The sequence below is a fragment of the Panthera leo genome, chromosome B2, assembly GCF_018350215.1.
Source record: "Panthera leo isolate Ple1 chromosome B2, P.leo_Ple1_pat1.1, whole genome shotgun sequence".
In the NCBI taxonomy this organism is placed as follows: domain Eukaryota; kingdom Metazoa; phylum Chordata; class Mammalia; order Carnivora; family Felidae; genus Panthera; species Panthera leo.
Window position 1 is genome coordinate 44913166 of NC_056683.1, and position 13490 is coordinate 44926655.

Below are 13490 nucleotides of genomic sequence, written 5' to 3' on the forward strand. Positions count from 1 at the left end.
TCGGAGGGCTCATGGGTGCTTTCTCCTGCGCTCCCCTCCCCGCTTCATCCTGCTTTGGGGAAAGGTGAGGGGTTGGGGGGCGGGGGCACCGGGTCCCCTCTCCTCGCCCACTGCCCGGCTAACCTCGGGCCGAACTTCCCTCCCTGCTCCAGCCTTCTCTTTCCCTCCCCCATTCTGGTTGGATGGGGGAGGGTGATGGAAAAACTTGACAAAGTAGCACTTTTAGCTTCTTTATCTTCAGCGAGGCTTTGTATAGATCGGCCTTTTGCTAGGTTTTCCGTTTGTTGTTGTTTCGAGAGGTAATTTTTCCCTCCGCTGAAACTTGCTAGGGATGCCTCAAGGACAGGGAAACTTGACTTATTTACTTTGTTTTCACGTAGGCAAGTGTATTGGCACTTAAATATTAAATCTCATCCTGAGGACTGGGTTAGGGTTTGATGAGGTTTCAGTGTTGAACCCTTTGAGAAGCTGTTTCCTGTTTGGAGTTAGACTTCCTTGCGAGAGGAGAGAAAAGTACACGGCCTTATATGTTATTTACTGTGTGCTTTAAAGTTTTGTTAGGAGCTAGCAAAAGCAGACTGTGTTGCAGCCTAGTTTGAAAGGGAGTTTTGTTAAGTAGTGTAACAATTCTTTTGATAACAAATTTCGGTGTGAGGTAGGCACTCTCTCAGTCCTTTAAAAATTAAAAGCAATTTAAAAGAAGTGTCTGTACTGTTATAAATGTGTGCCATTATAAAGCATACATTTGTGCCACCAAAAAGCATAAGCATGTTCTATAAGAATAATCCCAATTTTGGATTTATAGAGTAAATCAGGAGGATTCTATCCTTTTTTTGTAGTTGAGAGTTGGTACTCTTCATATCAACACACTGTTAACCGAAATTAATAATTCATGCAACTAACAAATGATTTAGAAGCAGGACAAATACAGACTACTGCTGATGTGGCACCTTCTGCCCACACATTGTTTTGTCGGAATGCTTTAAGCATAGTGTTTACAGGTCCTCGCTTAGCTCTTCTGTATTTTGCTAGACTTTCTCCTTTTATGTTCTTTCAGGTAACTTTTGTACAGAAAGTGCTCTTAAACCTCCAAAGAGTAAAACCTTTGCTGTTTGGAACTTACAAATGAGATTATTTCCAATTAATTAGTTGAGTGTAACTGAGTTTTTGAGGGTTTATTCCTTTAAGCGTCAAATTATAAAACCACTGAAACCGATTTGGATGAAATTTATACTAAAATAGGTAATTCTTTTTTGTCTTAAATAGGGTGCAGAGTGTAATTAAACCTCTTGATGACCAAGGGTCATCATTTGTGACCATCAGTTACTGTGATGCCTTGAGGATCTGCTGGATTGTATACAGGACTTTTGATCAGATTCCTTTGCATTTTGAAGTTATTTAAATACATATTTTTCTGCTTTGCTATTGGATGTGCTTGTTACTGTGCCCTCTTCACCCTCAGTTCTCTAACTTTTCTACAAAAGTGGGAATCATATTCAAATATGTAATTCTGCATAAAGGAAAAATAAGTCTACCCTTAGTGTGTGAGATGTTTTCTTCAGGAAAATTAATGTCAGAACTTTGGCTTTGGAGTTACTAATTATCCAGAGGCCTTTTCTTAGTGACTTCTCGGCTGTGTTCTGGTTAGGCAAGTTGCTGCATTATCTAGGTAAAGTGTGATATTTGTGTGCTTTCGACTACTCAGAATGTGTTTTGCAGGTGGATTACTTGCGGGCATTTGTAGTTAATTTTTAAAAGGTATTTGTCAGACATTTCCATATGAACGTGTACTTTAAATTTATCAGTCATGTAGAAATTCATATTAAAGTTATCCCAATCATTTAAAAGGAGTTTCCTTTATAATACAAACCTCGTTTGTTTGGTTTTGTTATCAGCAGTCTTTATTCCTTATGATTTAAGCTGGCAGCTTAAAATATTCTATGTATTTTTATATGTTATTTTATCTGATGTGTCACAAAATGAAAAATCTCTGATTTCATTGTTTTGAAATAAATTGGATACGCATTAATTGACGGTTCCTACCATCTGTACTACTTAGGTGGTATAGCTAGAGAATTAAAGAGCATGGCTCTCCGCTGGGACAGCTTAAGGTCAAATCCTGGCTCTTCCACCTTTTAGCTGTTGTAACTGAGCAGGTTACTTAACCTGTCTGTGCTTCAGTTTCTTACTCTAAAAATGGGGTAAAAATAACCTTGCAGATGGTAATGGGGATTGGGTGAACTAATACTTGTAAAGTGTTTGGAACAGAGCCAGTGCTGATTCTTGTTATTTTCATTTTCAAATGATTTCCCTAATTCTTGTACCAGTTTATAAAGACAATTCTCAATTTTTGACCTTTGTTAAAAGGTGCGTATTGCATTTAAAGGAAGAGTGAGATAAGATAGATGATTTTGTAGTAATGCAGAAATTAATTTTTTTTTCAGAAGTTTAATTTTGTGTAATACGTCTTTATAAAATTTATGTAGGAATTTACGGGTTTTTTTTCCAGTGTTGATTATACTTTGAAAAAGTCCATTATTGGGAGTAAGTTTAGTAGTTCAGGAGAAAGTATATGGGATGAATAGTAGGAGAGACTAGTAGTTTCTTTGAATTTTATGTTAAGCTTTTATGTGTTTAGTTTCTACATTTATTAAATATGGAAGAATACTTAACATAAAGAAATTTGAGGTATTCTCTGTGAAAGAATTTGGGGAGAGTTTAGAGAAATAGAAAGGTAAAACTTTACTTTTCTTACTCCAGAAGTACAGATCTGCATCTTAGAGGGAGAGTAAGACAGAAAGCAAGTGGCATAAAGTGTTAGTTACTATGTGTGAATTTTTATTTTTGAAAAAGTAAGTGGATTTTAAGGATTGAATTTCTGTTACTTTTAGGTAAGGTTCTGAACTTCTTAGTTTAAATTATTTTTTAAGCTCATATATGATTATTCAACATGTTTAAATAATGAGCCAGTTTTAATGGACGGGAATACGCAGTTGGTTTAGAGATGATAAATGCACTTTTATAATAGAGTGATTTATTTCCTTATTTTGTTGCGCTGTTTGGAGAAAATCTTGATTTAAGCAGATAAGTAGTGGCAAATGGAAATTGCCTGCTAAAGGCTCACCTTTCAGTCTCAGGATTTACTTTAATTAAACTAATCCAGAGGATGAAATGGGAATATTAGAACTTTTTTGTTTCGAAGTTCGATCACTAACAAAACTAGTAATAAGTTGTATTCCTTAACTAGTAAGTACTTGTGATTAGATTTTTCTAAGTGTTTCAAACTTTGAATAGCTATAGTTCCAAAAAATCCCATTAAGGATGGAAATTCACATTGATATTTTAAATTCACATTGATATTGATATTCACATTGTCATATATTTTTCTAAATTGGGGATTGGCAAAGTAAAACGATGTCACGTTAACTTAATAAGATCTAAATTTTAAGGCATTTGAGTTAAAAACAAAGTTATAAAACATGAAGTGCATTCCACTTGCCAATCAAAAATAAATCCAAGTTTTTATTTACACGTAATCCAGATCTGTGATTTTTTTTTTTTCCTCCTCTTATTTGTCACGGAATATCCTTCTCTATTAAATGTATTTTAATTGCAAATTGAGCCATGTGATATATCACATAAATAAAAGAAAGGATAAGAACCATATCATTATTTCAATAGATGCAGGAAAAGCATTTGACAAAGTACAACATCTATTCCTGATAAAAACTCTCAACAAAGCAGGTTTAGAGGGAACACACTTGAACGTAATAAAAGCCATCTATGAAAAACCACAGCTAACATCATCCTTAATGAGGAAACATTGAGAGCTTTTCCCCTAAGGTCAGGCACAAGACAAGGAAGGATGTCCACTCTCACCACTTTCATTCAACATAGTACTAGAAATCATAGCCACAATAGTCACACAATGAAAAGAAATAAAAGGCATCCAGGTCTGTAAAAGTCACAGGATACAAAATCAATGTACAGAAGTCTGTTGCATTTTTATATACCAGTAATGAAGCAGCAAAAAGAGAAAATAAGAAAACAGTCCCATTTATAATTACATCCAAAATAAAAAGATCCCTAGGAATGAACCTAACCAAAGAGATGAAAGACCTGTAGTCTGAAAACTCTAAGAACCTAGTGAAAGAAATTGAAGATGACACAAAGAAATGGAAAGACATTTCACACTCATGGACTGGAAGAGCAAATATTGTTAAATTGCCTGTACCCAAAGCAGTCTACACATTTAATGCAATCCCTATCCAAATACCAACAGCATTTTTCACAGAATTAGAGCAAACAGTCAAAAGTATGTATGGAACTACAAAAGACCCTGAATAGCCAAAAGCAATCTTGAAAAGGAAAAGCAAAGCTCGAGTCATTACAATTTTGGGCTTCAAGTTATATTTTAAAGCTGTAATAATCAAAACAGTATGGTACTGGCACAAAAATAGACACGTAGATCACTGGAGCAGAATAGAAAATCCAGAAATAAATCTACAATTATATGGTCAATTAACCTTTGACAAAGAAGGAAAGGATATCCAGTAGGAAAAAGTCTCTTCAACAAACGGTGTTGGGAAAAGTGGACAGCAACCTGCAAAAGAATGAAACTGGACCACTTTCTCACACTATACACAGAGATAAATTCAGAATGGTTAAAGACCTAAATGTGAGACCTAAAACCATAAAAATCCTAGAAAAGAACATAGGCAGTAACTTCTTTGACATCGGCCATAGCAAATTCTTCCCAGATAGGTCTCCTGAGGCAAGAGAAACAAAAGCAAAACTAAACTGTTGGGGCTACATCAAAATAAAAAGCTTCTGCACAGCAAAGGAAACAGTTAACCAGACCTAAAGGCAGCCTAAGAATTGGAGAAGATATTTGCAAATAATATATCTGATAAAGGGTTAGTATCCAAAATATATAAAGAACTTCTACAACTCGTCACCCCAAAAATGAATAATCCAATTGACAAGTGGGCAGAAGACATGAATAGACATTTCTTCCAAAGAAGACATATAGATAGCCAGTAGGCACATGAACAGATTCTCACCATCACTTACAATCAGGTGAATGCAAATCAAAACTGCAGTGAGGTATCACCTCATACCTGTCAGAATGGCTAAAATCATCAACACAAGAAACAACAGGTGTTGGCAAGGATGTGGCGAAAAAGGAGCACTCGTGCACTGTTGGTGGGAATGCAAACTGGTGCAGTCACTCTGGAAAACAGTTCAAAAGGTTAAAAGTAGAACTACCTTATGATCCAGCATTTGTACTATTAGGTATTTACCCAGAGAATACAAGAATACTAATTCAAAGGGATGCATGAACCCTATGTTTATAGCAGCATTATTCATAATAGCCAGGATGTGGATACAGCCCAAGTGTCCATTAGCTGATGAATGGATAAAGAAGATGTGGTGTGTGTATATGTGTGTGCGTGTGTGTACACATATGTGTGGAATATTATAGTGGAATATTATTAAGCCGTAAAAAGATGAAATCTTGCCATTTGCAGTGACATGGATAGAGCTACAGAGTATAATGCTAAGTGAAATAAGTCAGAGAAAGACAAAAACCATATGATTTCACTCATATATGGCATTTAAGAAACAAATAAGCAAAGGGAAAAAATAAGAGGGACAAAGCAAGAAACAGACTCTTCATTATAGAGAACAAACTGATGGTTGCCAGAGGGGAGGTGGGTAGGGATGGGTGAAATAGGCTATGGGGATTAAAGAAACACACTTGTTATGATGAACACCAGGCGTTGTATGGAAGTGTTGAATTACTGTATTGTACACCTGAAACATATGATACTGTTAACTAACCAGAATTAAAATAAAAACATAAAATGTATTTTAAGTATGGTAAATGTTTGATTTTCTCATGTGCATATGAAAAGTGCTGTCATGGGAAGGGCTTGAATGTAGGCAAAGAAGGGTGTAATGATTCTTGATTCGGGTGAGAAGAGGACAAAGCTGCAGTTCTGCTTCCTAGGTAAACTGGTGAAGCAAGGTATTAAAGATCTGAAATTGTTCAGTTTGTGTTCAGAAGAGAAAGGGCAAATAAAATCTAATATGTTGTTGTGATTGAAATTAGGCAGATTAGGTAATTGTTATGATGGATCTGTGACTTGCTTATCTATCTGTAGGATTTGATATCTAACTACTAGGTAGATTGACCTAAATCAAGATATATAGGTCTTTCTACATGGAAGAGAGGCCAAAACACTGGTGTGGGGAATCTGGATAGAGATCCATAAACGTCTGTAGTCAGCCTGTCGGCGGCATGAGCGATATGTAAAAGGCGGTGTGTATAGACAAATAGAGTGGCCCAGCTTGGGGTGGGAGTGGGATGTTGGTTGGTAGCAGGCACTAGGTAGAGGTTCAGACTGACATCTTGTGGGAAAAGGGAGGAAATGGGGTTTGGCAGTAGTCTTTGAAGTCCTAGCCACAGGGAAACAAAATCAGATAGCGTCTAGATTTTTATGAGAGACAAGGCAGGTATTTTTCCCCAGGAACAAAACCAAACTTGGTTATTGGAATTGTGTAGGATGAGCCAAGCAGTAATACTGAGCTCCTAAGCTATAGATGTTATATATTTTCTGTCTTGAGAGTATATTAGTAGCCTGCATTAGTTCCTGGATCTGTAAGTGGCCTTGGATAATGGGGTGATGTGAGATTCTCTATCTAAATACTTGAGAGGATATTTCCTGGTCACAGTCTTTCTCTTTTACTTGGTCTTCTTGGTCTTCTTTCTCTTTACTTGGTCCTAGGGATTTGATGTATCTGCCTTTTCTTTGCTGTTTTTCACCCCAGTGCAAAGCAGATAACAGTTTCAGTTTACCCTTCTGTTTCAGAAACAAGAACACAATCCTTAACAAGTTGAGTAGTTGTAACTACCAATATGTAATATTAAACAGGCAAGTAAGAAGAAATTTGAAAGTACCACTAATTACTGGTTTCTTGGTTTCTTTCACTGAATTAAAGTTAGGCTATTTATTAGAAAGACTTGTTTGTTTGTTTTTGGTTTTGATTTTTGTTTGATTTGTAGCCCTTTTCACTGCTCCCACCATACTTTCCCTCCCTTTCCTCCAGCTTTTTTTAGGTTAATGTTAGATGTTTAGACACAGAGTCATTTATTACCATTGTTAGGCAGATAAAATTCCTTTCATAATCCTACTAGGGCTTCTCTGACCCAAGACTGTGTTATAATACAGTTAACCCTTGAACACCTCTGGTAAGGGGTACTGAGCGCCCCCCCCCCCCCATCTCTAAAGTTGAAAATTGAGTATAACTTTGACTCCCCCAAAACGTAGCTAATAGCCCACTTTTGGCCAGAAGCCTTACCGATAAACAGTGGATTAACACATATTTTGTATGTTACATGTATTATTTACTGTAGTCTTACAATAAAGTAAGCTAGAGAAAGAAAGTCAAATGTGGGGGCACCTGGCTGGCTCAGTTGGTAGAGCATGTGACTCTTGATCTTGGGGTCATGAGTTCAAGCTACACTTCGGGTTAGAGCTTATTTAAAAAAGAAGGGAGAGAAAATACATTTGCAGTATTATAGTGTATTTATTTAAAAAAAAAAAAAAAAAAAGAAAAGAAAAGAAATCTGTGTATAAATGGACCTGAGTAGTTCAAACCTGTTTTCAAGAGTCTATTTTACTTTGCTTTTCAGTCAGAACTCTGGTTTTAGCTCCAAGTGAAGTAGGCATTTTGGACTAAATTTGACATTGTTTCTTTTTTGTATTTTGGATTTTTGTTTGTTTCTGAAGGTCTCAGGTATCTGGATGTTCTGCTTTCTTAACTGGTTTCTTCAATCGAAAGTATATTTACTAGTTTTTTGCACTTAGGGAAACTTTTACTCTAAAAAGAAACTGCTTTTTTAAAAATTCATTGTTCTAAATTGAGATCCAGTTTAAGATGTTGATCTGTTACAGATATGGCAGTGTTACAGATGCTTTCTTTGCTAGAACCTATTTATACTGTATCAGTCCTTTTCAGTACCTCTAGGAGACTTGGATTTTATAATCTTTCACATTTTGTATCTGTTCTTAAATTTCCCATCATGATCCCATTCTCTTTCTCAACTAATTTACAAAGACAAAGATGACTCATATGGGATCCTAAATTCTAGTATCTGTTTTAGTGTCATGTAGCTCAGGTTCTTTTTAATGATTCGGTGTCCAGGTAATTAATTCCAAGAGAGTGACTGTGTGGCATCTAATCACTGGGAGTTTCTAGTAGGAAGATACTTTAGTATGGTAACAGTAACAAGTAGTTACCACCAACATTAAGAGACATGCTCTGTTGCAAGGTCTTATGGTCAAGGAAAGGAGCTGTATGTGAAAGCTTAATCAAGAAATATTTGCCTTAATGTGAGGATTGTAATTAATGTCATGCGATGCACTAGGGAGAGTAGGACAGATATATATTTTGGTGCCTCAGGTAGTTTATAGCAGTGTTACGGATTGGGCATATTATTAGAATCCCCTAGACTTAAAAAAAAAAAAAATTCATAGCCTCTGGAGATTCTAACATAAATGCTCCTGCCTCTTCCTCCCTCCTGGTTGATGAGTGTCATGAATGTTTTGCGATGGCTTATAGTGTTATGATAGGAATAAGACTTAACATAATAGGAATAAAATTTAACATATGAGTCATTACAAATCTAAACAAGAGAAGGAGTGTAGTTCATTAAGATGTATTCCAATGTCAGAAATGTTAAAATGTAAATAGAGAAGCATGAGGAAGATCAGTTGGAAGGCAAGTGGGATTTGTTCATCTCTCATTAGTTTGACCAGTGACATAGTAAGGACTTGGCAGTAGCCAAGCTAATTTTTTTTCTATTCCTGGTGCTGAGTCTTCAGAGTGAAGCATGTCTTCATTTTAACTGATATCTTTAAGATTCTTTTACCTGAAAAATTAAAACTGCCTTAACATTGTTAGTATCTATCAGTGCCCTAGTACTGAGGCCCGAAATTTACTATGAGTGAAATTTCTAGAGCATTTATCATGATTATTGTAATAATCAAGTGCCAAATTGTTTGCTTGGATTATAAGTGTAGAAGTTAGTATATTTGTAAAATTGAGACCTATAGTCTTGGCTAGAGTATAATGTTTTCAGGAAACATTGATCTTTCAAATGTATTCTCTCCTACATGGCTTTTTTTTTTTTTCTTTTTAGAGTAGAAACAACAAACGTCAAGTTATTTAGCAGTGTGTTCTTCTAATATCAAAGTTTTGTATTAGATTTCAAAATTCCTTCTCTGCTGCAGCAGGTTTCCCTCTTTCATTTTGCCTTACTGTTTTGGAGTGTGTGTGTGTGTGTGTGTGTGTGTAAATAAGATGGAGACTCCATTTTTACTTAACTATTAGTTAGACCATTCTTAGCAAACACATTATATGAAGCAGTTAAAAAAATTTGCCTTAAATGATGAAAATAAAAGTTTAGAATTTTCAGAATGAATGTCAAATGGAAGTGTAAAGGTGATATTTTAGACCCCAAGGTAACCCCTTTCCCATAAACATTTCCTGAATTACTTATATTCTTTATATTTTATAAAACCCAATTGAATTTATAACTAGAACGTCATAGTTTAAAGCCTGAATAAAAACTCCTTTGTTATTTTCTTCATTTCATATATAATGAATGACCATACTTGCCTCATCACTTTTATTTTACTAAAAAAATTTATCACCTTTAATAACTGGCAGAAAATTATGAGTCTGCTGTGTATCCACTAAATCTATGATTCAGCAATACTTTAATTTGGAATAATAGGGGAGAGGGATCTAGCCAGTCTAAAGAATAATACAAATTTAAGTATGGTATATTGAAGTATGTCCACCTCAACCAGACTAACAAAATCTGACTAGTGGAGCTACTGTTTCAAGTTGGTATGAGGTCTAACTTATCTTTTAGAAATAAACCCTTTAGGGGTGCCTGGCTGGCTCAGTTGGTGGTGTGCAATTATTGATCTCCAGTGAGTATAAGCCCCACTGTTGGGTATAGAGATTACTTAAAATCTTAAAAAAACCCAAAAAACAAACAAAAAAACCCTCTTTAATCCTTTCTATATGACTCATTTTAATAGAGAAATCAATAATGTCAGATATTAAGCATCTTGTCAGGTGGGCTGCTGATTGCCTGCTCCATCTGTGTTGCAGTGATGTTACATTCTCCTAGTAAATAAAGGATTTATTATTAAGATAATTATAAGATTATCTGTTTTGTAAATCAGAGACATTTCTATATGAGTCTTCACATGTTAAACAAATGTAGGCATAAAGGCTTAATTTGCTCAAAATTTGTTTAAAATAACTTGAACAGGGCACCTGGGTGGCTCAGTTGGTGGAGCGTTCAACTCTTGATTTTGGCTCAGGATCCCAGGGTTGTGGGATCAAGCCCCACCTTGGGCTCCATGCTGAGTATGGAGCCTGCTTAAGATTCTCTGTCTCTCCCCTGTCCCTCTTCTCTGCTTGCATGCTCTCTCTCTAAACATAAATAAAATAACTTGGACAGTGTTTATTGAACTATAAAATTATACCATCTTAAATGAGTGTTGTGAAGCAAGTGTACATACGTTCTTTGAGGCATACTAACCTGATAAATTACATATATAATTAAAAGTTTCCTAATGTGTTAAAAAATAAAGAGGAACAGATGAAATTAATTTTAATATTTTGGCTATGTTGACTTAAGGAAAATAGTTATTTCAGTATATATTCAGTATAAAAAGTTATTAATGAGATAGTTTACATTTTTTTTCCTGTCTTTGAGATCTGTTGTGTATTTTACATCAATATAACACGTTAGTTTGGATTAGCCACAATTCAAGTGCCCAGTAGTCTCATGTGTCAGGTGTTACCAGCTGAACAGTACAGTTTTAGGATGTAAGCCTTTAGGTTTGTTGTGAATCTAATGAAAGTATAAAAATATTTTAAAATTATTATACAATTACAAATTAGCACATAAGGAATTGTACTCTTTTAGAGTTACTTAATGATAAACCACTTTTGGTCTTAACTGATTAATTTTATATTAGAGACGAGTGATAATCTGTTGTAATTAGATAACAAATATATTTTCTCATGGAAAAAAGACTTAGTTTAGTAGATTGTGTGTAATAGGCCTGCAGTTTGTTTCATTCTGCTTTCTTTTGTTTTGTTTTTAATTTTTTTGACGTTTATTTTTGAGAGAGACAGAGCATTAATGGGGGAGGAGCAGAGAAGAGTGGGAGATATGGAATCCAAAACAGTCTCCAGGCTCTGAGCTGTCAGCACAGAGCCTGACGCAGGCTCTAACTCAGGAGCCATGAGATCATGACCTGAGCCGAAGTCAGACACCCAACCGACTGAGCCACCCAGGCGCCCCTCATTCTGCTTTCTAAATGAAATATGGTTTTTGGCACTTGGCCTACTGGTATAATAGAGAAATTGAAGCTTTGCAACCACATTTGGATTGTTATTTGAAAGTATAGTTTGGCCTAGTAATTAGCAGTTCTTTCATTTTATAATGCTTAACTTTGGAGATAAGATTTAAGAGTGGTATTTCACAAATAACATGAATACTGTTGGTCAAGACCACGAAAGAATAACAGAAATAATAATTGGTGATATAATATGTTCCCAGTTGATATGGGAATACATGTCAGGAGCCTGTCAGTTTTAAACGTGTAAAATTTTGCATGAACCTTTGTAATGGAATTGTTTTCGGTACAGGATCTATATTTTTTATTGGATTTTCAGTGCATTCTGAAAAAAGTTCTCAAGGAGACTCTTAAATGGCTATTCTATGATTTCTTTTCCACATTTTAACACTTCTGGTTCTTTGTAATCAGTGCTATCCCACACTAATTGCTTTTGCCCAGAACAATAATAATTATAATTCTGTCTTGTCAGTAAATACTTTGGTTTAAATTAGATATTTTTTGAGGTCTTGTGTACCAGCACTGACAGCAGCATTCAAAATAAAAAGGTGGAGAAGATCCTTGCCCTGGGTTGTTTAACAATTAATGGGAGGTTGCAGTATATTGTAATGGCTGTTAACAGTGAATATTTATTAAGTACTTCTGTTTAAGGTATGGTTTTAAGCACTTTACAAGCATTATTTAATTTAATTCTCACAACAAATCTATACGTTTTTGGGTTCTGTTATTTTTCTCATTCTGTAGATTAGGAAAGAAGCATAGAAGTAGTAGGTAATTACTACTGAATCCAGGCAAGTGTCTGTATTCCAGTGCTTGTGCTACTCTTAACCACTAAAAAATGTGGAACTAATTCCTAACTCTTCCTCTGAGAGGCGTCTTTAAGGTTATAGATAACAGGCATTTAGATCTTCCATATCCTGCCCTACTTTTTTTTTTTTTTTATCCTCCATTCTTAACACATTATGACTGACTTTGTAATTTCCTTACTTACATGTTTATTGCTTATTTACCTTACCTTTTTAGAATGTAAATACAGGGTGTACAAAGTTTTAGAATATAAATTCCAGGAGTGCAGAGCTGCTACTTTTTTTTTTTTTTTTTTATAATTTTCATTCTTAGATGTATTCAGGTACCTGGAACAAGTGGGAACCTTCCAGTAGCAGCCCCTCAAATATTTGCTGAATGAGTATGGAGTATCATTATATTTGTGTTGAAAGAAGAATTTAAAATTCTAGGCAATTTAGTATCTTCCATTTCAGTGCTACAAATAGCTATGTACATTTGATATATCAGGCACTGTGATAGGGCTTGGGAATACAAAGATAAGTGAAACAAAGTCCCTGCTCTCAACCTTGGCCAGATAATGTTTTTTGGTAACTTGAAGGTAACACCTCTTTGAGTATATGAATTTAAGTTATTTTTTAATGCACGTATTTACTTTTCGTGTATGCTTGGAAACATGGAGAAATTCAAACGATAACTTTAGATTTTTTCATGATTCTGATTATTCTTATAGGTTCTTGCAGTTGTTTACATAACTTCATTACATTTTATTTATTTATTTATTTATTTTTAATTTTTTTTTTTTTTTAACATTTATTTATTTTTGAGACAGAGAGAGACAGAGCATGAACGGGGGAGGGTCAGAGAGAGGGAGACACAGAATCTGAAACAGGCTCCAGGCTCCAAGCTGTCAGCAACAGAGCCCGACGCGGGACTCGAACTCACGGACTGTGAGATCATGACCTGAGCCAAAGTCGGCCGCTTAACCGACTGAGCCACCCAGGCGCCCACTTCATTACATTTTTAAAGTCTTGAGAGTGAAATTGTCTTTTATAGCAATTTTCCATTTTTTGGTAAGCTAAAATTTCTTTTAAACTGATATATTGGCTAATTATTAGCATTTAAGGAATGCTTTAAATGCTAGGCATTTTATTCAGTATTTAATTTCCATTGGAGCGTTCTGGGATTAAACATCATTGTTTCCATTTTCCAAAATCAGAAATGGAAGTTAAAGAGATTGTTACTCACCCAAGG

General features: G+C 35.2%; 1 protein-coding gene across 1 annotated transcript in view; it reads left to right on the forward strand.

The window, feature by feature from the left end:
* The window catches only part of LOC122220000 (CD2 associated protein), a 137398-nt gene that overhangs the window by 333 nt on the left and 123575 nt on the right, over nucleotides 1-13490 (forward strand). The gene's annotated exons all lie outside the window — the stretch shown is intronic.